This window comes from Carcharodon carcharias, chromosome 18, assembly GCF_017639515.1.
Source record: "Carcharodon carcharias isolate sCarCar2 chromosome 18, sCarCar2.pri, whole genome shotgun sequence".
Classification (NCBI taxonomy): Eukaryota; Metazoa; Chordata; class Chondrichthyes; order Lamniformes; family Lamnidae; genus Carcharodon; species Carcharodon carcharias.
The window spans coordinates 45,765,507-45,790,769 of NC_054484.1; positions in this window are offsets into that span (position 1 = coordinate 45,765,507).

The window sequence follows — 25,263 nt, forward strand, 5'->3', positions numbered from 1 at the left end:
AAATGTGCTGGGTGGGCCTTAAATGGCCCGCCCGCGCAAAATGGTGGCGTGGCCTGGATCGCGATTGGGTCAGCCCTGCCCGCCCAACGAACAGAAAATTCAGCCCATAATGTTTGCAGTTATTCTAGTAAAGGGTAAGTTATTCATATGGTTTCCCAGAATTCAGGAAAGCTTTGGAATTGAAAGGTATTTAATTTGAATTTCTACATGAGAACAGGCCACATGTGTCACAATGGCCAGAATTTTTCTGTCGGCGACCTCATCCCACCCCATTTAAATATTGAGGAAGGCGGGCGAGATCAGCTGTCCACCCGCCGGTCAGTCAATGGCTAATTGAGGCCATTGACAGGATCATTACCCCAATTAAAGGCCCTTCCCATCCAACCTTAAGGTTGGCGGGCAGGCCAGGAGCCCCAGTGGGCTTCTGAAAAAACATGAAACCTCATCCACCGGCGGGATGAGGGTTTCATGTCTGTTTTTAAAAAGTACGATTAAGTTTAATCATATTTATTAACATGTCCCATCTCGTGTGACATTGTCACATGAGGGGGACAGTTTAATAATCTTTTTATTTTTCTATTTTTGATATTTATAAAGCTTTCACTGATATCCCTAAGACAGCACTTAGTCTCAGGGAGCAGTGCGATCTTTCGCCCACACGCGCAATAGAACGCACTTTGACTGTTGGGGAATCCCTCCCCCCCTGCACAGGAAGTGCATAGCGCTTCCTGTCGGGCAGGCTGCCAGGCGGGCCTTAATTGGCCCGCTCACTCAAAATGGCGGCGGCGATCGGCTGCCTGCCCGCCGCCAAACCCATCGGGCCTGCCCACCCATCAAGGGCAAAATTCTGCCCATTGTCATGCAAGTAGGTAGAGCTTAGTGAGATTTTTTGTTTTGGGTTTATCTTTGTGAATTCAGTTACGGCATGGTCAGCAGGCAAGACTGGTTAATGTTTGGAAAAGCAGCTAAGAGACTGTGTCAGCTTTGGGTCTTATGTAGCTTATAACCTCTTGGAAGTCAAGAGACAAAGTCAGACCTACGCCTGAAGTAGAGTATTGTTCATGACACAACCTGTGAGTAGAAGCTAGCATCTGGTATAAGACAAAGTTGGTAAGGGGCAAAATGACTGGAAGGTAAAGGAAAGGCAGTTAGCTTTGTTGCAGTTGGGGTTCTAGAAGTAATCAGCTTGGTTGCAATTTGAAACCATAGCAACGGGCTATTGGAAACAAAGGTTTTTCCTGATGTTTTAAGCCACTGCACAGGATTCGCAAGGAGGCCCATTCTCAAGTTGTGGAATCCAGAGTCATGATGCTGGTAAAGAAATTTGAGGGTCACTTAACTCAAAACTAATCGAAGGACCCCCATGAAATCTTGCACCTTGGCAACTCACTGGAACATCTTAGAAAAATCAGAGTGAATTCCAAAGAGCAGTGATATACCTTTTAAGTTGGTCCCAGGAAAAATGAATAACCTTAAAGATTTTTTAAGATAAGAGAACTCTTGGGGAGAAATAGAAAGTAGAACGAGTTTATAGCATGAGTCTTTATAAGCTTTAGTGTTAAGTTAACAGTGCTTACTTTGTTTAATTCTTTTTGACATACAATTAAGTTTTTTTGTTATGGCGTGGTTCTGTTGCTTAATTACTGGTTGTTTGGATTTCTTCTTTAAATCGTAATGGTCCTTAACTGGATCGGAACAATATGCATAACCAAAATTTCAAAACAAATCAATTATCTCCATATTCTTGACAAAGCATTACATTGTGAGACACCCTTCCTCTAGCACCCCTAAAAAAATATTTGTACATGCATTTCTTTTCATAAACCAGTCAACCAGTTGATGACTTGCATCCACCCACTAATTTTAATAATTCCTTCCTCTCCAACATTTGTTTCAAGCCAGCAAAGTACCCTTTGATCACTCATACTATTTTCAGAGTGCATTATCCCACAGTGAACAATTATGTACATAACATTCAATGGCTACATTATCTTCAGTGTGCCCCTTGTATGCAATCTTACTTAAAATAATAGACAAATAGAATCCCATAAATGTCATAAATTCCAAGCTTATTTGAATTGCATTTGCTGCAGGATTACTTTTACCAGTTTCTAAACTAGATATGCCCATTGTCTACAGTTAAAATTTTAATTTCTAAATATAAAAGTTATATATTAAAACATATGAATTATGAACTAAATATTTGCAACAATATTAACTCTAAGTTTTATTCAGGGAAATAAAATAATCTTTAATTGTATATTAATTATCTTTAATTGTATCCACCTGGTGGGCATTAACTAGGTGTTCACTTGAGCCCCTTATGAATGGAGATAGAGCTTGGCTTAAATAGCCAAGTGGTTATGGTACTGGGTTTGTAACCCCCAAGATCAAGAGTTCAAATCTCACAATGGCAAACTATGAAACAATGTAACTTCATCTGAAACAGATGGAAATTGCAGGGTCACTGGCCATAATTTTTTTGGGCTTGGCCTAAATAGCCAAGTGGTTATGGTACTGGGCTTGTAAACCCAAGATCAAGAGTTCAAATCTCACAATGGCAAACAATGTAACTTCATCTGAAAAAACAGATGGAAACATGTTTGTACTCAAAAGAGTTACACATATTAAGGCTCTGTTCCTGCAAAAAATTATCAAGAGTTCGAATCTCACAATGGTAAACTATGAAACAACATCTGAAACAGATGGAAACGGATTTGTACTCGAAAGAGTTACAAGGTTTGTGAGAAGCACAAAATCAAGAGTTCAAATCTCACAATGGCAAACTATGAATGGAGATAGATCAAAACTGTGATTGTTGCATTCGGAGGAGTATGCTTGTAATGTGTAACTCTGTAAATAAAAACATGTGCGAAGATTGTTCACTTTTTACCAACTAGCTTTCTAGAGTAAAACAAGCTCATCTCATTCAAACTTTCCAAGGACTATCCAAAAGAAATTAAAGTAGAAGAGATTTTTGAGGATCATGAATAGAGCTATTGCAGATTTGAAAAAGAACTGATGCTATTTTAATCTTTAAAAATTGGCAGAAACTCCCTTGTTGGTTCATTTAGTAAATACAGCATTTAGTTGAACCATTGACCCTGAAAATCTTCCTGGATTTGATTCCCATTTTGTGCTCTTTTCACGGAGGTGACAGGACGATTGCAGGTTATCTCCTTGCCTTTAAACCCTGGAGGGCAAAATCAGACAGTGCTCCTGTCTGACTGCTATCCTAGCTGGAAAGTGCAAACAACAATAATGGGTGAAGACATGATCAAACATGATAATGGTGTCCTTTCTGCAGCTGAATGCCTCGCTCAAATTAACTGCCTAATCTCAAACGTGGATAATGGCCACTTATACATGGTATTGAAGTGCCCATAGAATTGTACTGTAGCAAGAATCAATGCTCTGGAGAGAGGAGTAAAATGAGCAAAAATAATTAAACACAGAAAAATACCTAGATATAATTCTTAAATGGTAAGCTTATTAGCTTGGCTATGGAGGGAATAATGCTGTATATTATCTAGTAGGGACTTATTTTAAAAATATACTAAAATGGTGTCCACTAATTATAAGAAACTGTGACAGCTTTTGAGATTCTCTGGGAATTTTCTTCAAGTTTGGCATCGCTGGTTGTTTTCATAAGTGAATCTCACGTTTGCTTTGAACTGCAATATATTTTTGTCTGTCTCGTACCTGGATGAATGATGGAATGACCCACGGATCATACTCAAGAGACTGCACACCAGCCACTGCAATGTATCATGACTGTCACGTGAATTCTCTCTTACAGGTGGTGAACTGGATGAATACTCTTTTTGAATGAAGACAAAGGTTTCAAACTAAAATGTTTTTTTTATTAATAGAAGATAGATACATAAATGAACACTACACAGTTTTGAACACTGAATTGTATTTTCCCCATGCTTATTGATGTATAAATCAAAAAAGACACAACTCACTTTCTCTTTAAATGTGATCCTCCCAAAAAGTACTTAACTAGCTTAAAACTTCCTACCAATCTAATGCAGACTTTTAACAAAAAGGCACATGCCGCAATCCTGATTTCACTTTTTTTTTGGAATATTGCCTCTTGCTCTTTCTCCTCGATTTCTCAATTAATTATTTTGTGGTGCCCCTTGCCTCTTCTGTAATCTTTAAAACTCTTATTACCTTGTAAGACTCTAGGGGTAAATTGGTTAGTTTCTGAAAATGGCTCACCTATTTAAATGCAAATTTAATTCACTTCACTTGAAATTAAGGCAACACACCATTTCTGCCCTGCTTTCACATTAGAATGATTGGAGTGTGCAGCCAGTGCTAGCCACTGTTTGGTGGTTGCACATATTAACGGGGGCCCAGTCATAAATTCTTAACAGCATTTTAAACCAGCCGGCACTTATGGGGGTTGGGTGGGGTGGGGTGTGGTGTGCTCGGGGTGAATTGTGCCTCGATTCATTGCTGGAAGTTATGTAGAATTTGAACCAGACCTGGGAAACAGTGAAGAATGGCACAACATAAATGGTTCCAAGTATTTCAGATGTTGCACTGGAGGCTTTGGTGGAGGGGATGGAGTGTAAGAGAAATATTTTATATTAGCAGGGACCGCAGGTGCCCCCCCAAACACTTGAAGAATGTGATGCCTGCCCGATGCCAGAGTTAATGACATCTCCTCTGGGTTGGAGAGGAACATGGAGTGGGAGTGGAAGTTGTCATAGTGCACATGGGTACCAGCAACATGGCTAGGACTAAGAAAAAGGTTCTGTGGAGAGAGTATGTGTAACGAGAGGCTAAATTAACAATTAGAACCACAAAGGTAATATTCTCCAGATTGCGACCTGAACCATGAGCAAATTGGCATAAAGTAAATAAGATCAGAGAGCTGAATGTGTGGCTCATAGATTGATTTGGGAGAAATGGGTTTCAATTCATGGGTTACTGGCACCAGTACTAGTAAAAGAGGGACCTGTATCATTAGGACAGTCTTCACCTGAACAACACTGGGATCAATGTCCTGGTGAATCATATAACTAGGGCTGTAGAGAGGGCTTTAAACTATAAAGTGAAAGGGAGGGAGATTTGGAAAGTTAAAGAGGAAGAACAAGGCAATGGTGCAGGTAGCGATAGAGGTAATGGTAATCAGAGTGTCACAGGAAGGGACAGAGTGTACAAAGGTAAGAGTGCAGTAGCAAATATGGTCAGAATAGGGAAAACAACTTTGAACTAAGTGGGGGCAGAGTGGTTCAAACGGAGATAAATGATTTAGATCCATCGCCATTACAGAGACATGGTTACAAACTGACCAAGGTTGAAAAATGAATACTCTGTGGTACACTACATTTTGAAAAGACAGGCAGAATGGAAAAGGTGGGTACCCTGATAATAAAGGCTGAAGTAAGGACATCAGTGAGAAAGGATCTTGGCTCAGAAAATCAAAAAGTAGGATCAATATGGGTAGAGATTAGGAATAGAAACTCTGAGAAAATGCTGGTGCAAGTAGTTTATAGGCCCCCTAATAGTAGTAAGCTTTGGGACATTTAAACAGCTTCTCAGTGTGTTAGTGATTGAGTGTGTGAATGAATGCATGAATGTATAAGTGGGTAAGTGGGCAGAGTGGCAGGTCAGTGAGTGGGCAGTGTTACAGGTGGGTAGGTGGGGATGGTTAGTTGGGTCTGGAAGTTTTGTCAGGTTGGGGGTGAGTCAGGTCGGGTCTGGCTGGGGGTGGGGGGGTGGGGGGGGGGGAGTCAGAGGTAAGAGGGGTAGCCGGTGGTTGGGGCTAGTCAGGTCAGGGAGGTCAGGGAATCAGGGGCAGAGTCGGAGGGTCGGGGGGGGGAATCAGGCGGTCATGGGTGTGGTCAGGTGCTCAAGGGGGGAGTTGCGGGGGGCACAGGAGTTACACAGGAGTTAGACGAGGGACTTTCTGTCTATTATTTCCTTAGTAACTATTCAACTCCAGCTTAGAGTCAGAGGGCGGAATTGTCCCAGATTTGCATTAACTGTCGGAGCAGACAGGAAAAAGAATATTTTACCCTTAGCCGTAACGGCAGCTTTTCACACCATATCATCCCAGTCCCGAATCATTAATCATGCATTCCCAGGAAACATGGTGTTTCAGTGGCGGGCAGCCTCCAATTCACCCGCTATGCAATCACCTCGCTGCTTCCTCATGCCAGGTGCCATTTTTAAAGTGCAGCTATGCGCACACCTCTCAGTGTCTCCAGCCCAGGACTGCTGCTCAGAAGACATGGCCCCAAAAGGCAAGAAGACTGCAGCCCCACAGTTTAGTGATGTGTCCCTGGAACGCCTTTTGGACACCGTGGAGTCCATCTAGGATGTCCTCTACCCCTGCTCTGGGCAAAGGCCAGCAAGCAAGGTCACCAATCCAGCATGGGAGGCGGTGGTCAGAGCATACGCCCTGCAAAAGAGGACAGCTACACAGCGCTGAAAAAGGACGAATGACATCATCCATTCTGCCAGAGTAAGTCATCATTCTTTTCACTCTCAGCTCACACACTCACAAACACATTACACATCAACAGGGATCTCACATCTTAAGGGACAACACCACTAACCCTCTCACACACCCTCACATCTCCATCAGGCTCATATATTCTCGAGCTCACATCCTCATTTCGTCTATGGCTCTACTCACCACACAAACATTCCATGCAGTACCAAGTGTCCTGCTCACACTCTCTCCATCTGTTTTCATGCAAGAGAAGCTGGCTCAAACCAGGAAGGGGAGGTCCCAGACCAGGAGTGGAGTGGCCCACACTGGGCCCCTCACTTACTTTGAGGAGTGTGCCATTGCTCTGACTGGTGAGGATGTGGACTGTGCTTGCGGTGACAATGAGGTCAGTGGTGAACACCCTCATGAGGATCCTGCACTACATCGTCCTTCTCTCAATGCAACTGAGTGCTCTCTCTCCTGCTTTTGACTCTGCTGCCATGCACTAATTATCTCTACTTTAGTTCACAGGGAGCTCTGCCAAGTGACTGACACCCTCAGCCAGCCAGTCCCTCAGCTCCATCCAGGTCCTCACCTCCAGCCAAGAGGACACCTCCTCCATTGAAGAGCTGGAAATAAGCAGCCTGGAAGACCCATCACAGCGCTTACCCACGCCCTCCATCAGCTCAGAGACACAAACCTCAATGGGCCCTAAATCTAGATCAGGCTCAGGTTCACAATCTGGTGGTCACTGCACGGACACGCCTCTGCAGCAGGAGGAGGCAAGTTCAGCTGAGCTCCCCAGCACTCGGAAGTCCCGAGTGGTGCTCCTGACGTCCCGTCAGGTGCTCCTTTCCCTCAAGGAGTCAGGCTGGGGCCCCCGGGCATCCAAAGGGAGGGGGAGAGCAGCAGCTGGATATCACTGGGTCATCTATTCAGGAATCTCAGAAGATGTCCGGTCCATCCAACTCCCCTTTGCCTGTGACTCCATCAACCCCATCCTCTGTCACTGCAGAGGGAGCAGCTGGCCCACAGGAGGACAGCCAAAGCAAGCCAGGGGTCTCAAGGCCTTGGATCGCCAGTGGACCCACAAAGCCATCAGAGGCCAGGGGGCCCACCAGGGTGTGCCGACCCCTGGTCAAAGTAGCACCTAGAAGTATAAGGCCGAGAAAAGTTAAGAAATTCTGATCACAGTTGGTTTCATAGGTGAACACATTTTGTCGCTTTATAATCTGGAAATATATTCACTTTCACTGAATAATGTGTAATGATGTGTTTCAGCTTCATTGACAGGCTTCGCAAGTCATCCCCCTGCATCCCCCACCCACCACCCAACCCCCTGCCCCGCACTAAAATTTCAGCTGTACACAGCTGACCCATGAGTGCTTCTGGAGGGAGAAGTGTGTGTGTGACAGCCTTTCGGAGCCTCGTGCAAGCATTGTCCCATGCACACAGAGCCTTTCTCCATCACACTCATCTCAATGTCCTGAGCATTTTCAATGCTGCCTGCTGGGGTTTGCTTTCAGTTGTCCATCAAACCATGCCCACCAATTGATCACACTCCCATACAGCACCTATTCCCACCCACCACAACTCTAGTTTCACTTTTGGATTTGCAAGCATGGTGCATCTAACATTTGTCTTCGGATCCCACATATGTTCCCCCCCCACAGTCACTCATGTCATTTCCCCCCCTCAATGCCAACCCCACCGGCATCATCTTCCACTTCCCCACCGCCACCTACCAGCCACAACCCTTTTCTTTCAGGGGCGTCCAAAGGAACATTTCCCTTTCTTCCCCAAAATCCCACCCCCATCTACATTAACCTCTCTGATCTCCTCCTCCCCATCCATAGAGTCTGTGTCTGCCACCAAGTCCCTACCGACCACCCTTGCCGTCCCTTCCAGCGATACTATCATGCCATGACTCTCCCAAGCTACCACCTCACTCTACCCTCTGTCATTCCCATCATCCCCTCCTACCACACCCACCCTCAGTTCGCTACCCAGTAGGCAGCCATTGACCCCACAGACCCCCTCCCTTGCACATTCTCCTGGACATCCCCCCTTGGAATTCCCTCCCCCTTGGAATTCCTTTCCCCCTAAGAACTCATTCACCTTCCTGGGCTCCCCTTCCCCCGGACTCCTCCCCCCAGACACCTCCCCCCCCTTAGTCCTTCCCCCTTCCTGATTCCTTCCTCTTCTTACTACTTCTTCCAGCCTTATCTCTTCCTCCACCCTTATTCCTTCCCCTCTCCAGACTCCGTCCTTCCCCGAACCCTTTCCTCCCCCGGACTCCTTCCCCTCTCTGGACTCCTTCCTCCCCCTGGACTCCTTCGCCTTTCTGAACTCCTTTTCTTCCACCTTCTGCCCCCTTAATCATACCTCCCCTGTTGCCGTATTCTCCCCCATTATCTCATCTTCCCCCACTGCTCCCTCTCCCCCAACCTCACTTCTCTGGCACCTTCGCTCCCCGCCGCCTCAACTTAATCCCGGGCACCTTCATTCCCTCCTTCCCAACCTTACCCCACCCTGACATGTCTCCCTCTCCCACTCACAGCTGGATTATCCTCTCCACCTCCTCGATGATCACCCATGACGGACCATAGCCAAAACACTGAAGGCCCGAAGCAGACCCTCAACTGTGATTTTCTACCTTCCGTGAGTTGCATCACGGTGGAGGCATGTCCATCAGAATCCCCCAACATGCAATGGACCCTCCTCCAGGGCCTTGTTGCTGTCAGGCTCCAGCATCTTCTGCTTTTCAGATGTCTGCGATGTGAGCAAGTTAATGCTCGACAGTTAGTCTTGACTTCTGCATGTCACACTTGGAAAGATGTGTTCTGCACCGGCGTGTTTTCCTGCTGACGTGTTTGGTACATTTGACATGGGAGGATGATTCCGGCAAGCTGGCCTTATAATGATATGAAGACATATTACAATGAAGTTTCCGACGTCAGATGGCAGGAAATGTGGCCCGCCATTGACGGGCGGAGTGGATGATTGCAAACTTGTTTCACGACAGTGTGAAACCAATTTTTGTCCTTCCCGCTCTATTGTTCAGTCATGCCCACCATGACAGCGGGCACAGAAAATTCCACCCAGAGACTTTGGTGGAGGGTCCTGGGGAACAGGGAAATTGCCTGTTGGAAGTTCATACTTTCCCGGCAATTCCCTCAGAATGTGTCAGGACTTCTCAGGGCACAAAGCGCATCTTGGGTAGGCACATCTGGTCTGCAACTATCTGGAGACCAGAAGATCTGGGCTAATGCAAGTTGTCACAAGCACAAATAAAACCATTGGGAAGCGAGCCAGAATCACATCAGCCATATTAATACAGTCATGTTAATCCAAAAGCAAATACAAAAATCTATTCTTTTTAAAATTTGTCAATGTTTGCCCATGAAACATGTTAAAACACTGACAGCTAATGGCAATTTTGAATGCAAATCAGAAGCAAAGCTGTCCATACATTATCAATACTGAAATGTTAAGGCAACTCTTAAAAATCGAATTGTTGACTCTATATAATCTTGTTTCAGAATATATATTGACTAACAACTTTGTGTGCAGCAACAAGGAAGTAGCCTAATATTCATTAAATCATTTATGCCCATCTTCTATAATAATGGCATATAACATATCCTTTTATTTCTCTGCATTGTTATTTGCTAAATGCATTGCACACCCTATCAGTACATATACTGGTATTTTATGAATTGACCTCCTTGGCATTGCTTGTAAACAAAATGTTGCCTCATTCTTCTTATAAACTGCCATTCTGCTCTTCCCATACTTTAGTTCTACCTCTTTTTTTCTTTCTGTTTGTCTTCCGTTCTTCCAATCTTCCTCTTTTGTCACTCATATAATTGCGTAATTATCATCTGTTTCTCACTTCAGTATTTTGTAGCTGCAGCCAGCTAATTAATGCTTTTTACAATCTAAAAACATCCATGTTTGAGAACACTTATGTAACCGGTATGCCAACAAACTGCTTCTATTGCAATAAAGTCACTTTGCTCAAGGTGGCTGAAACCATTAAGGATTACGGTACAGTCCTATCTATTTCTCATTCTTAAATCCCACTTCCCCTTCATCCAATAATCTTTTCCAGGATGAAGTTACATATGGATTCTGCTGCAGAGGGTTCAGGTGAGGATTTCAATGGGATGACCTAAAGTAAAAGGCTGATGAGTTCACACCGCTGGTGCATTGACAGACCTGCCAGAAAGCTTGCAATCACGGCCAAGGAGCATGGAAGAGTCTAGTACCAACTTGGCACAGGGTTTTGTGCAGAGCCTGGAGTCCATCCTTTCCAATGTGGCAGTTGTGGCCAATTCCAAACACAACCATGGTGTAGCATCTGATAGCCAATATCTCAGATTTCACTGCAGCATGATAAAAGATCCCCAAACTCTTGCTGCTGCAGTAGAAGTTCAGATTGAAGTCATGTCGGCTCAGTTTGCTGCCCTGTAAACTCAGACTGCTGCTGTCATGGCTGCAGATACCAGTGCAAAGGAGCTTGCAAGTCTCACAGCAGTCCAGCAGTCTGCGCAACAATCCATTACCAGGATTGTTGAGGTGTGCCACCCCATGGGCATGCCAGTGGCTCCATGGAGTATGAACCTGCCATCCTTTCTCAGGATAACAGCATTTGTCCTCCCATCACCAGCCATGTCATCACTACCCTCACCATTGTCTGTCAGCCAGGCAGCCCAGACTGCTGCCGCCATATCAATCAAAGTAGTGCAGTCTGAAGCCTGATCTTCTAGGGCCTGAGCTACTTGAGTTTGCCCTCCAAGATCATCTGCAGGTTCCCCCACGGAAAGTAAGCAATCTTCCATTAGCCATAGGGGTAGCACTATGTAGGAGTGCTAGGAAAGACAACTGCAAAATATGCCTCAAGAGAATGCACAAAGATGTTTATTTGACTTTCCTGTGGAATATTGAGTGCTTTGATTTATAAAATCAATCTGGAGCCTTTGTTTAATGATGGCTCTTTTTGCAGAATTGTGGCTAAGAGCAAACTGTGATGGTCAGTAAGAATGGGAAGGTAAAGTGTGGGATTGTTGAATGAGGAATTGGGGCTGCTTTCACTGGTACTACAGTCAGATGAGCTGTTTGTGACAGCCTGACTATAAAGGGGTTGCGTTGGCTGCCTCCTCCCTCCTGTCTCTTTATCCTCTTGCTCTTCCTCCTCCTCCTGCTGCTCCCCACCTGGTTAACATATACTTGGTGGTACTTTAGGCTGTGGCAAGTGACAGGTTTCAGTGAACATCTCCTTGGTGAATGAAGCGAGATGTCTGATACATTGTCCCTCACATAATTTAAGGTAGGGGAATTGCTCCCTGAACACCCTGAGTAGCTATGACAACCAACAGAGAACCCTCCTCCCACCTTCTCCCACCACCTCCTCCCGAGCATGGCCTAAACAGAACCTTGAAGCCAGAACCAAGGCCAACAGCAAGTGCCACACCACTCCCTGTAGACTTCAGCAACTTAAAATAGCAATAGAAACCATCAAGCAGCTCTACAAACTCAGCAATAGGCAGTACAAATAAATTAGCAACTAAGCTGAAGGTACTTCATTCCTTTAAATAGTGCCAATGGGGTGGGTGGAGGGGGTGCGCAGGGAAGATCCTTCCAGCTGCTGAACACATGTTCAGCTGTACATGTTTATGAGAGGGATTTAGCTGGAGCAATGAGATTGGAAATGGCAATGCTGCCATCAGTATTGCACATTGACTGATGTCACAATCTGCATTCTGCCAGCCCACATGTCTTATGATTAAGCTAACACCCATACCAAAATGCCTACTGACACAGCCAGCACCAAAAGTGTGGCCTGCACCATAGGCACCATTTTGGACCTGGAATGGGACCCATAGTGTTGAAAATATAGGTACTATGCAACTTAATTTCAAGGCTCTCATTCATCAAATTGCAAATAAGCATTTTCCAGCAAGAATATTTTAAGCTCCTTGTAGACTTTAACTTTTCTGTCTTTAACTATTATACTTTTGATTTATTTTACCATATCATTTGGCTTCTATGACCTGGATTTTGGGATCAGCAGCAATATGGTAGTGCTGGCCACTGAGCTAGAAGAAGGTTGCCCAAGGCAGATGGAATATAATGTGGAAAAATGTAAAGTTATCCACTTTGGTAGGAAAAACAGAAATGCAGAGTATTTCTTAAATGGGGAGAGATTGGGAAATGTTGATGCCAAAGAGAATTGGGTGCCCTTGTTTATAAATCACTGAAAGCTGACATGCAGGTGCAACAAGCAATTAGGAAGGCAAATGCAATGTTAACCTTTATCATTGGGGGTTCTTATTACAGGAATGAGGAAGCCATGCTGCAGTTGTATAGAGCCTTGGTGAGACCCCACTTGGAGTATTATGTGCAGTTTTGGTCTACTTAACCAAGGAAGGATATACTGGCCATACAGGGAGTGCAAAAAAGATTCATCAGACTAATCCTGGGGATGGCGGGTTTGTCTTGTGAGGAAAGATTGAAGAGATTGGGCCTGTATTCTCCATAGTTTAGAAGAATGAGAGGTGATCTCATTGAAGTGTACACAATTCTAAAAGGCCGAGATACATTGAGGTAGAAGATCAGCTATGGAGCAGTTTACAGGGGCTGAATGGCCTACTCCTGCTCCTATGTGCATATGTTCCTGAAGATCTGGTGATCTCTGTGGCATGCGTTTCACCTTTTCCAGATGTTAATTTAATTCTGGCGCCAACTATTGTGGATCTCTAGTCTGCAGCAACAAAAATGTCATCAAGCAGGTGAACCAGCCAACCTTACCGAATTCCCTCAGAAAAGTAATATGCACAGTTATACGTAAAAATACTGAAGTTGTTTCTCATGATTCCCACTCTTCCAGGAAGTAAATAATGGGTGTTACTATCCATTTTTAAAAGATTTACAAAAAGTGAAACTAAGGTTGGACCAGGTAGAAATTGAAATTTCATAAACATCCTTCAAAAAAATATATTATTTCAAAAAGATCTATGGAATTTTCCACATTGAATCAAGAAATTGACATTCCACAAATTTGAGCTTTTGAGGTCCAGAGAGGTCATTCAGTAAGTAATTATGCCTTGATATGCTATTGAAAACCCAGTTACACGTCATTCAATGGGACAGAATTTTCTCAAAAATTTTTAGATGAGAATATGAGAATGCACGAAAAGATGCACTTTTAAATGTGCAGCCACCTTCACAACTCATGGATGTGCTTTCCTCTCCCCCCCCCCCCACCCAACCCTCAGCTAAAATAGTAGGTGCCATTTGGGGGCAAGACTTTCAGAATCGGGCCTCTGGTGCCATTTTGGCTAAGCTGGAGACCTTCTCCATCTTTATGAAAACTCAGGCCAGAATGACCTCAGCCTCACCTTCATGTAGATGCCTAGCTTGGTTATTTATTGCTGAAAAGACTCAAACAAGGATGCTAAAGGCCCAATCTGGGTGTAGAAATCCTGCAAAATGTAGTGATTCACAACAAGATGGACTATTCGAGGAGCTTGTCAGATCTCGCTTTTTGTAAGCTCTTCTCCCTCCAATGGAACATTCAAGAACAAAAAACTCCAGGCAGAATATTGTTCAAAGTAACTATAATTTCTTTATTATTTGTGTAAAGTCTTCAATTTGTGCTATATTAGCTGAGATGCTGCAAATGCAATCAGCAAGTACAATAAGAAAGCCAAACAGGCACAACACTGAGGAGGAGACAAATAAATTGAGCATAACGTTATGTTTTTCATTACGTTCATTCAACATCCCTGTACTCGCTGACCTATATTGTCTCCTGGTCTGGCAGCATCTCAATTTTAAAATTCTTATCTCAGTTTTTCAATCCGTCCATAGACTCAACCCTCCCGATCTCTGAAATCTCCTGCCTCCCACAATCCTCTGAAGTATCTGCACTCATCCTGTTTTGTTGATTTTCTTCTTTCCACAATTAGCAGCTGTGCTTTTAGCTGCCAAGTTCCGAAGCTCTGGAATTCCCGCTATCCGGAGAATTCCATGTTCTTTGAATAGTATCAAAAGATTTGAGTTTAGAAGAATGACAGGTGACCTTATTGAAACATATAAGATTCTTAGGGGGCTTGACAGAGTAGATGCTGAGAGGTTGTTTCCCCTTGTGGGAGAGTCTCGGACCAAAGGGCATAATCTCAGAGTAAGGGGTTGCCCATTTAAGACAGAGATATGGAGGAGTTCCTTCTCTCAGAGAGTAGTGAATCTGTGGAATTCTTTACCACAGAGGGCTGTAGAGGCTGGGTCACTATGTATACTAAAGGCTGAGATACACAGGGTTTTAACCAGTAAGGGAATCAAGGGCTATGGGGAAAAGACAGGAAAGTAGAGCTGAGGATCATCAGATCAACTATGATCTCATTGAATGGCAGAGCAGAGCCAATGGGCTGAATGGCCTACTTCTGCTCCTACGCCTTATGGTCTTATGGTCTGTAGCATCCATTAAACCATTAGATACATCTTGCCTGAAGGATGGGATCTCTCACAGCACACTGTACATTGCAGTGGTACACTTTTACTCAAGGAAGAGAGACAAGTTTTTTCTTTTTCCAGGAGCATTGCTATGTGAGTGTCATTATATGTAGAGATTTCAAGTGAATCACACTTTGTGCTAGGTTCAAAGCAGAAGAAAGCCACTGACAAACACCTACCAATCGAATGATCTGCATAACAGGAGTCCCTCTCTAATTGGCCCCAAGATGAGCAGTTTTATAGAAGTTACATTTTGTCTTATCTTAAAAACACACAGATTTACCTTACTGGTAGAGTAATATATTGGGTTTTACACAGGAAAATTCTTCTGCTATTATAAAACAGCAGTCTGTGTGTAACAGTGAACAATGCCATGGGAGATAGACTAATAATTATAAAACAGCAGTCTGTGTGTAACAGTGAACAATGCCATGGGAGATAGACTAATAATTTACTCTGTGTCGAAGGTGCTAGTTTCTTTCCAATTCCTTGTAATCTTAGCTTAAATATCAAAATATAAAAACAAAAGTAAAATACTGTGAATGCTCAAAATCTGAAGTAAGAACAGAAAATGCTGAAAATATTCAGCAGGTCAGCTAACATCTGCCTGCCCCTGGAAAATGTGCCAAGCTGCATTGGGGAGCTGCCCCTACACGGTTCCTCATTATTTTAATTGCCACCCCCCCTCCCCCCCACCCCCTGCTCCATTCCCGCCACACAGAAGCCAGTAAAATTCTACCCAATATTTCAGTTCAATTACCTTTTGTCAGAACTGGAAAACGTTAGAGATATATGGATACATATTTAATAAGTTCACTAAGCTTCTTGCAATGGCCATGGTCCTTAATTGTGTTTTATCATCAGGACTCTATGTGGACAATTAAATTGTCATTTTGCATTCCAGTCTTGTGCATCACAGTGCGCTGAACAGCCAAGCGTAGAGCAGTTTGAAGGTGTTTTAACATTTGGGAAATATATGCTAGATGTGAGAGAACAGGGAGAATTTGTGTTACTCTGTGGCAAAGTTACAGAAGTTTTCATCTAATTTCAATGCATTGAGCAGAATAGGATGATGGCCTGGACCCTCAATGATTGTAATGCTATAGGATATAGATTAAATATCAGGACTATTTCACAGATCTCCCATTCATAAATATTACAAGACATTTTGACAGTGCCACTCCATATTTTACTTAACCTGGACCCTGATGGGCCAAATGGCCTGTTTCTGTACTGTAATTGCCATGTAACTCCCTTTCATTATACGTGCAGAGAAAAAAACAAACAAAAGTTCTTCCAAATGCAAGGAGAAATGTTTGCTGAGAGGAAAAATCCAATCTAGATTTTGAAATACTAATTATAGACAATCTCCATCAAAATTAGCTGCGACATGTGTAGATCCAGACCCTCTGGAAAATACTGCAGTCAGAGATAATAAGATGCTTCAGCTAAATTAAGTTTGTTTAGTTCCAATTATTTTTCAGGAGTATTGTTCATATGGATTCCTTTCATTTTCTTCCAAGGAATACAGATTCTTGAGAACAATTACCTCACTCACCCCATAATTACAATGGCCATTCTTTGAATTACCAGCAAAAAATCTTTCTGTTCAGACACTGAGGCTACAAGATGAGTGATAAAGTATCTTAAAGGGGCAGAAGTGTTCCAAAGGTAAGGTCAAGGTTTCCACTTGATCCTTTGGATAATTAGCAAACAAGTATCCAGGGCAAGTCTGGAGGGGGAGGATTCTGCCACAAGGTCGTCTCCTTCTCTCTCCACAGGGAGATCTCAAGGCTTTATTGGCACATATTGGTACTTGGAAGCACAGTCACTGAGGCAGATGGAAGAAATTTTCTAAGGAGCATGGACCCACGCTCTCTATTACTACTTGCTGTGACAAGGTGTAGTTGGTGGGACAAAGGGAGATGCATCTTGATCATATTGAAAGGAAATGGCTAGACTGTCATCTGTTATCAGTGATTAAAACCATTGCTAATGACAGTATTTAATTTGCTTGCATGGAATCCAGCCTTCACTAACTTGATTGTAATGTGAGTAAGCAGTAAAATTATGGAACTGGTTGCTCGATGTGAAAATAGAACAAGTACTGTAGCCCTCACTGTAGTATAACACAACATACCTCATGAAGTCTCATGGCTTCAGGTCAAACATGATGGTTAAGGAAACCTCCTGCTGATTACCACGTACCATAGCCCCTCAGCTGATGACTCTGCTCCTCCATGTTGAACACCACTTGGAGGAAGCACTGAGGGTGGCAAGAGTGCAGAATGTACTCTGGGTGGGGGACTTCAATGTCCATCACCAACAGTGGCTCAGTAGCACCATTACAGGCCGAGCTGTCTGAGTCCTAAAGGACAAAGCTGCTAGACTGGGTCTGCGGCAGCTGATGAGGGAACCAACAAGAGGGGAAAACATACTTGGCCTCATCCTCACTTTAATGTTTTGGGGTATCAGGTTTGCTTTGCCCTGCGAACACTAGCTGCGCCCTTGATATTTACACACTAGTTGGTACTTGCAACAATATAGGCAGAGAGAGACTAATTTACTTAACAAACACTGATGGTTTATTGGAACTAAGAACTGAGCACTAACACAATGTGTCCTTTTTCAATCACCTCCAGCTCTAGACTTAAGTTACTAAAGTAGCCACGCTGTATAGCAATTGGTCAAAACAGTCATGTCGTCGATTAACTACATTCTCTTAAAGGTACATAGCACTCCACTTTACCACATTCCTCCCCTTTACTTGCAAGTATAAGTGAAAGCATCACAACATCCCAATTATTTACATGGATAACTATTTACAAGTCAAGTCTCTCAGGAGGCTTCCTCGGACGTGTCGAGCGTCGTAGCTCAACGACCTCGGCTGGCTTTTTTGAGGCCCCCTTCTCTGGGCCCAGCTGTTCACCAGGCTCTTAGGTGGAAGTGGGCAAGTTTGTGTCTTCAACCCTCCAACAGGACCCACCGGTGCTTCCAAATTATATGACATTTCTTCCAGGTATGGTACAGATTCAAACACAAATGATGACAGCATTCCTTCTTGCAGGTCTGTCTCTCTTCTCTGGAGATGATCCACGTGTCATCTAATTATTTGGCTGTTTACCAATACATCATAAGAGAGGGGTCCGGTTACGGCGCTCACTTTGCCTAATAGCCAATTGGGCCCATCTCCAAAGTTTGCCTACCTTGTTTTGGGCAGCACTCGCAGTCATCAGCGTCAGGCTTCGGAGGCAGCACCACATCACTTTAAGGAGGGCTCACGGGCAGGTCTTTACCTACCAGATCAGCCATGAGGCCGGGGTGGCTTCTCAACAGCTGCAGGGCTAGGACTTGCTTGGGAAAGGGGGAAAGTGGCAAGGGAAGAGGCTGCAGGGTGAGGCCTGCACTGGGGGAGGTGGGTTACCAGGGTGTGTATGGGGGCACAAGTTGACCTGTGCAAGTGGCTTCAAGATGGTGAGGGCTGAGGAGGCAGTCTCCAGAGTAGATCAGGACAGATGGAGATGTGAGGGTGTGTGTGAGAGAGTAGGCGGTGATGACTCTTGAGCTGGCAGTGAGCGAGATGGCAGTAAATGTGTGATGCGCTTGAGTGTGTGCGTTTAGAATGATGAGATGGTTGCCTTACCTTGGTGGATGGCCAACTTCTTCAGTGCAGAATTGGCACTGATCACCACTGCCATCGTCTACTAAGTCGGAGTGGTAATGTTGCTGACCCTCCTGCGGCCAGATTGGGAGTAGAGGGTGTCACGGCGGGCCCCCATGGTGTCCAAAAGGCACTCAAGGGATGTGTCACTAAACTGAAGGGCTGTATTCTTCTTGCTTTTCGGGGCCATGTCTTCTGTGCAGCAGTCCTGGGCTGGAAACACTGATAAGTGTGCGTGCGGCTGCACTTTAAATGTGGTGCCCGGCATGATGAAGCAGTGAGGTGACGGCATGGCCGGCAAATCAGAGCCTGCCTGCCATCAAAATGGTACGTTTCCCAGAAATGCATGGTTAATGAGGTGGGATTGGGACAATACGGTGCAAGAAGCTGCCATTGCAGCTGAGGGCAAAACATTCCCTTTCCTGCCCGCCATTGCACTTAGTGTAAATCTGGGGCAATTCTGTTCTAGATTGCAAGACTTAACTGTTTTAGTAAGCATTATAGAAAAGAAAGATCTTGCATTTATATGTCACATTTCACAACTTTAGGGTGCCCTAAAGTGCTTCAGAGGCAACAAAGTACTTTTGAAGTGTAGTCACTATTGTAATGTGGGAAACATGGCAGCTAATTTGTGACAGCATGACAGCAAGGTTCCACAAACAGCAATATGATTCAAATAATCTCTTTCAGTGATATTGATTGAGGGATAAATATTGGCCAGGGATAGGGATAGCTTCATGAGATCTTTAAAAGTCCACTTTAAAGAGCAGACAAGGTTTTGGTTTAATGTCTCATCCAAAAGACAGTGCCACTGGCAGGGCAGCACTCCTTCAGTATTGCACTGGAGAGTGGCACAATCCGCTGAGTCCAAAGTAAGAGTGTTACCAACTCAGCCGCGGCTGATCACAGGGTGTGAGATGCTTCACACAAGTGCTGCCAAAGCCTTTCTTACTGGGACAAGGAACATGATACCATGTGATGCCTTGAAGGACAACGTATGCCTGTTGTTTTAGTTGTGTGCTTCTCCATAAGTCCATGGGCATAATTTTTAGCTCGGTGGGCGGGCTCGTGCCTGACCCACTCGAGGGTAAAATGATACGCTTTAACGTCGGGCGAGCATTCCAACATCAACATGCAGTAGCACAATATTTTGTTTGGCGGGCGCGGGCCAGGGTTGGCATTGCGCCCGCCGACAATTAAAAGGCCTGTTAAGGCCATTAAAGAATCAAGTTAAATTTTTTGCTGCCCGTCCAACCATATGGTTGGCAGGCAGGTGAAAAGGCCAAGCGGCCTTTTCACTTTTTAGGGAACCTCAATCACAGGTGGGATGAGGTTTCCTAAAGCAAATAAAAGTAAAATAAATTTTTTAAAATTTAATTAATAACATGTCCCTGCCAATGTGACAGAGTCACAAAGGCACATGTTTTATTACATTTTTAATTAATTAATTTTTAAAAACTCATCTCCCGGAGGCCTAGGGAAGTTATAAAGCACGCATTTGCGTGCATGTGTGAAGTTCGCGCTCGCCCCCCTCGCCCTCCTCTCCCCATCCACACAGGCTCATGTTTCACCCTTGACCTTAATTGGCCCGCCAGCGTGAAATCGCCTTCCGGCCTCGATTATGGACAGCGTTCGGCTTCCTGGCTGCCCCCGTCCACCCTGTCAGGGCAAGATTCTGCCCCATTATCTGCTCTGTTATTTATCTGAAAATTGTTGTACCTTTGCTCAACTGGTGGGATCATTAAATCTTTTCAACATTGAAAGGAGCTATTTAGCGTAATGTTGGTCCCTGAGCCACAAAGGCCTCTTTTCATGTGGCCCATGTTACTGCACATGGTGATCTCTTCTCTGTTAAATTATTATAGAAACCCGATTGGTCGACTATTTCTTTAGGAGACAGAAACCTGCTGTACTTATCTGGTTTGGCCTATATGCAATTCCAGCCCCAAGCTAATGCAGCTAATGCTTAAGTCCCCACTGAAATGGCCTAGCAAGCTATTTAGTTGTATCAAGCCACAATCTAAGTCTCCTCCAAGCTTCATGCCCTTGCAATTATGCAGCAGTCCATCAAGTGTTGCACATGGATGACTAGCACCATGTACAATGTATGTGGAGATTTTTCTGCTGCTCTGCTAATCAATGCTTGTGAAGCTGTGATGCCACACATGGCCAGATTTTCATTGGTGCCTGATACTGCTCGATGTGGCTGGCCAGGCCATGTGGCAACAGCTAACTGGCTGGCAGCTCACCCACTGGCAGCGCAGGAAGAGAGTACAAGCTCTGGAAGCAGAAAATTGTGAAGAAAAGGAGTCTCCAATTGAGGAGTTGGTCTGACTTGTCTATGAGTGCAAGTATTTGTCTCTGAGTGGCAATTTAATCCAATTATTTATTTGATGCAGTTTAATTGATATTATCCCAGCAGGGATGCGGGGATTTACAGAATCAGCTGTGCTCAGGAGAGGCCGTGCATGGGATGGAAATAGCAGGCTGGAGGGTTGGCACATCAGGAGAGGCGGCGAGTCAGAGGGTTTGGGAGGCAAACAGTGAGTCAGGAGAGGCGGTGAGCTGGAGGCAGAAAGCAGAATGTCAGGAGGTAAGTTATTAAGTGTTAGTGAGTTATTAAGAGTTGGTGTCAAGGGATATAATAGGCCATAACTTCCATGAAATGGCAATCACAGTCAAATTGCTATTCCACTCCTAGTTACTTATACTGAAATGCAGCCACACCTTTCTTGCTTAACCTTTCAAATAAGGCAGGTTGAAAAAGGTGCAGTGCAGCACATTCCCGAGACCTTCTGAGAGTGCAGGAGAATCAGGGGACAGGAAGCCATGTCCCCTTTTTTACTTGGAAGCATGGAAACTAGAAGCAGGAGTAGGTCATTCAGTCTTTCCAGCCTGCTCCGCCGTTCAATATGACAATGGGTGATCCTCAATCTCAATCCCATGCTCCTGCTCTCTCCCCATACCCTTGATGCCTTCAGAGTCTAGAAGTCTATCTATTTCCTTCTTAAATATGGCTTGGCCTCCACAGCCCTCTGTGATAGAGAATTCCACAGGTTTACCACCCTCTGAGTGAAGAAGTTTCTCCTCATCTCAGTCCTAAATGGTCTACCCCATATCCTGAGACTGTGACCCCTTGTTCTAAACCTCAAAGCCAGAGGAAATATCCAGTCTGTCCAGCCCAGTCAGAATGTTATATGTTTCAATAAGACCCACCCCTCATTCTTCTAATCTCCAGTGAAAACAAGCCTTTACAGCACAAGTTGCCATGAAGAAGGTTAAGTTGAATGGTCCCAGCCACTTTTACAAGGTAGGTATGTAAGGTAAGTGGGTAGGATTGGAGGGGTGTGGGGTGGGGGGTGGCGATGGTTGGATATTGGTGGTATGGCCAGTGTGGGGAGGTTGGGGGATCAGAAGGGATGGTGGTCGGTGAGTGGGTGGGGTCTACTTGGAGGACAGGGAAGGTAATTGGGGGATCCCATGGGAGGGTAGTTGGGAGGGTGGGGCTCCCATGGTGAGCCAGGAGGATAGTGCTGGGGGTGGGGAGGGTAGTCGGCAGAGTCCCGTGAGGGGTCAGGAGGGTAGTCATGGGGGGGTGTGGGGGGTGCGTACCATAGTTATCTAGGAGTTAGAAGTGGTTTTAATTCTTCTAAATTTTCTTGGTTAACTATTCCTGTACTTAGAACCATCTAAAGACTGTGATTTAAATTGGAGCATCAAATGGTTTCCAGTGCAGGGTAGTTACCTAACGGAAGTTTGAACTACCTACACGGGCAATTGCCATGTGGGGAATTCCGTTGGAGGAAGGGGTTCCCCAGCACATCCTTGGGATGCATTACAATACAACCCTGAATACAGTGCCCTGGAGATTGGAATTTATTGGCCAATCTTCAATTTCAAGCTTAAAGAAAGATAATTATGAAATTATCTTATTTCATAATACTAATGATAAAATATTTCCTATGTCAAGAAAATTGATAATTTTGTTTTATACCTCAAAGGAATAGACACAAGTAAGATTCTGAAAGGCTACAGAAAATTTTGCAGTGTTAGTTTTTCTTTGTATTTGATTTCATATTAAATAAACATCTTGACCTGTGTGCCTTGTTAATTGTCCCTTGTTTTAATATTAATTCTTCTTCCACACCTATGGCAACATCTTAAAATATTGAAAATATATATAAATATAGGTTTTTATCTATTAGTGGCTCACATCCGTACATTACCTTGATATTGGTGCACATAACAAAATTCATGGGATGGAAAAAAATTGGAGGGAACATTGGCCACGGTTCACAGTTCAAGAAGGCCCGCCACTTCCTCAGGTAACTTAGTGCTGGACAACAGATGCCAAACTTGCCAACAAAGCACACATCTTGAGAATTCTTTCTCTTTTGTTAAATTTTTGATCTGCCCCGTTTTCCAATTTTACAACCCACACACCACCCCCCACCCCGCGCCCCCCCACCCCACCCCCCCACATCTTTTTCTGCCAATACAATTTAAAATTTCTGTCGGGGTTGACCTTCTCTGATTTTGTTGAGCACAAAGCCTACAGCTCTGCACTTACATCAGAATTTCCAGGCCATGACGTTTTCACCAAGATTTTCTGAATGGTGTTATCTTAACGCAAGTGCTAACCTACTCATTTTAAATGAGTAAATGCTGGCATTCAACTAATGGTGTCTGGAAAACTTCCCATTAGAAGCATGTGCATGAGCCATGGACATCATTTTGGTAGTTTAAGACCCCTTACTGCACCTAAGAAACAGGTGCTACAGAGTTATATTTCATCCCAACCATGTTCTTGTTGAATTACTTTGCCAATTGCTTCAGCAAAGATATAGGGCAGAATCTTTAGCTCAGCGGGCAGGTGCGTGCCTGACCCGACCAAGCTCGAAACGACACGTGTTGACATCGGCCGAGCGTGCTGACATCAACGCATAGTCACATGAGGGGACATGTTTCATTACATTTCTCTGCTCTTTATTTATTTTTTTGAAAATTCTTCATCTCGCTGAAGCAGTCCACGCCCCTCAGTGATATTATTCTGCGCTCTCTCGCGTGCATGCGCGAAGTTCGTGCTAGGCCTGCTTGTACTCCCCACCCCCCCCCACCCCCCAGCGCGCACATGCAGCGCTCAGCGCTGCCACTTGCATATCACGCTGGGTGGGCCTTAATTGGCCTGCCCATGTAAAATCGCGGAGCGCTGCCGATCACAGGCAGCAGTCGGCTTTCCGACCACCCCCGTCCGCCTCTGCTGATCCCGTATGCCAAAGGCAAAATTCTGCCCATGATGTATTTATAATAAACACATTAAAGCCTACATTAAAATAGTGAAAAAGGAATGCTACACAAGCAAAGCAAGCACCAATCTGCTGCTGAACTCAATGATACTTTCTAGGCCTTTATTATTTAGATTAGTAAAGCAAAATTTGATGCTTTGTCTCTTAACAACTAACAGCAATGGCTAATATTCATCCCACTGTTTTGTCACGGAGTTTAAAAGAACACCTACAGAGTAGAAAATACCTATTTTCATGTAATTCTATAGTTGAAGTCTAAGCTTTTTATGATGTTTAAAATGATTAATTATTGAATGCATTCTTTTTACCTTGAAAATTGTTCTCCACTATGTATAACCCATTAGTCAAAACAATGGACTGCTATTGAGTCCCCTTTAGCCAATATAGCCTGTTTATGTAATTCAAGTTGGGCGAGATGTGCAATGTCCTGGATGAACCTTTCCCCCCTGCAGCAGTTGACTCAGCACAGTAGTAGTAAGCAAGGTTTGTATGAAGCGTAGTGCTGGAATGTAAGCTCATTACTTTCTGGTGGAGTGCCAAAAGCTCCAGCATTTCTCCTGCCAGGCTGTTAGTCTATTCGCTGCTACAGAAGAGACAAGCTTTTGGAAGATCGCCAAATTGACTTGTCATGGCCACAGTACTGCCAGAGACTGTGTATGTACTGATTTTTTGACTACCAGAAATTGGACCAATCTGACTAGATGCAAAATCCTGATAGGTGAACTTCAAAAATGAGGTTTAACTGGCTTCTTGAGCACAGTTTTTCGATAGATTGAGGTTGGTTGTCTCGGTGACTGATAACATATAAAGTTGGAAAGTAAAACTCAAAGTCCAACAGAAAATAGGGGGAAGTGGCCTCAGTTCACAAACTTAAAAGGGGGTTGAACTAAAAGTGGTGGGGTTGGGGGCGTGCGTGTCTAGGATGTAGAGCTTCTAATGAAAACAAAATGGCCCTGGTCCTGGCAATGCCTAATCAGAAATATTTCTGACATTTCCACAATTTGATATTAGAAAACAAGAAGACAGCAGATTATCATGGGGAGCGGGGGAATGAGATGGAGGAGGTGGGTTTCAGTTTCAGGCAGAGTGAAGCACTCCTGCTCCTCTGGGCACACAAGCATTCCTGGAAAAGCACATACATGTTCAATGCAGCCCCCTTTGAACTGCTGGGTTTTCTAAGGTCTGGGAAACCTGGCCAACCTAGAAGACTGATAATTATTAAAAGTTCATTCATGGGATGTGGGTATCGTTGGCAAGGCCAACATTTATTGCCCATCCCTAATCACCCTTGAGAAGGTGATGGTGAGCTGCCTTCTTGAACCACA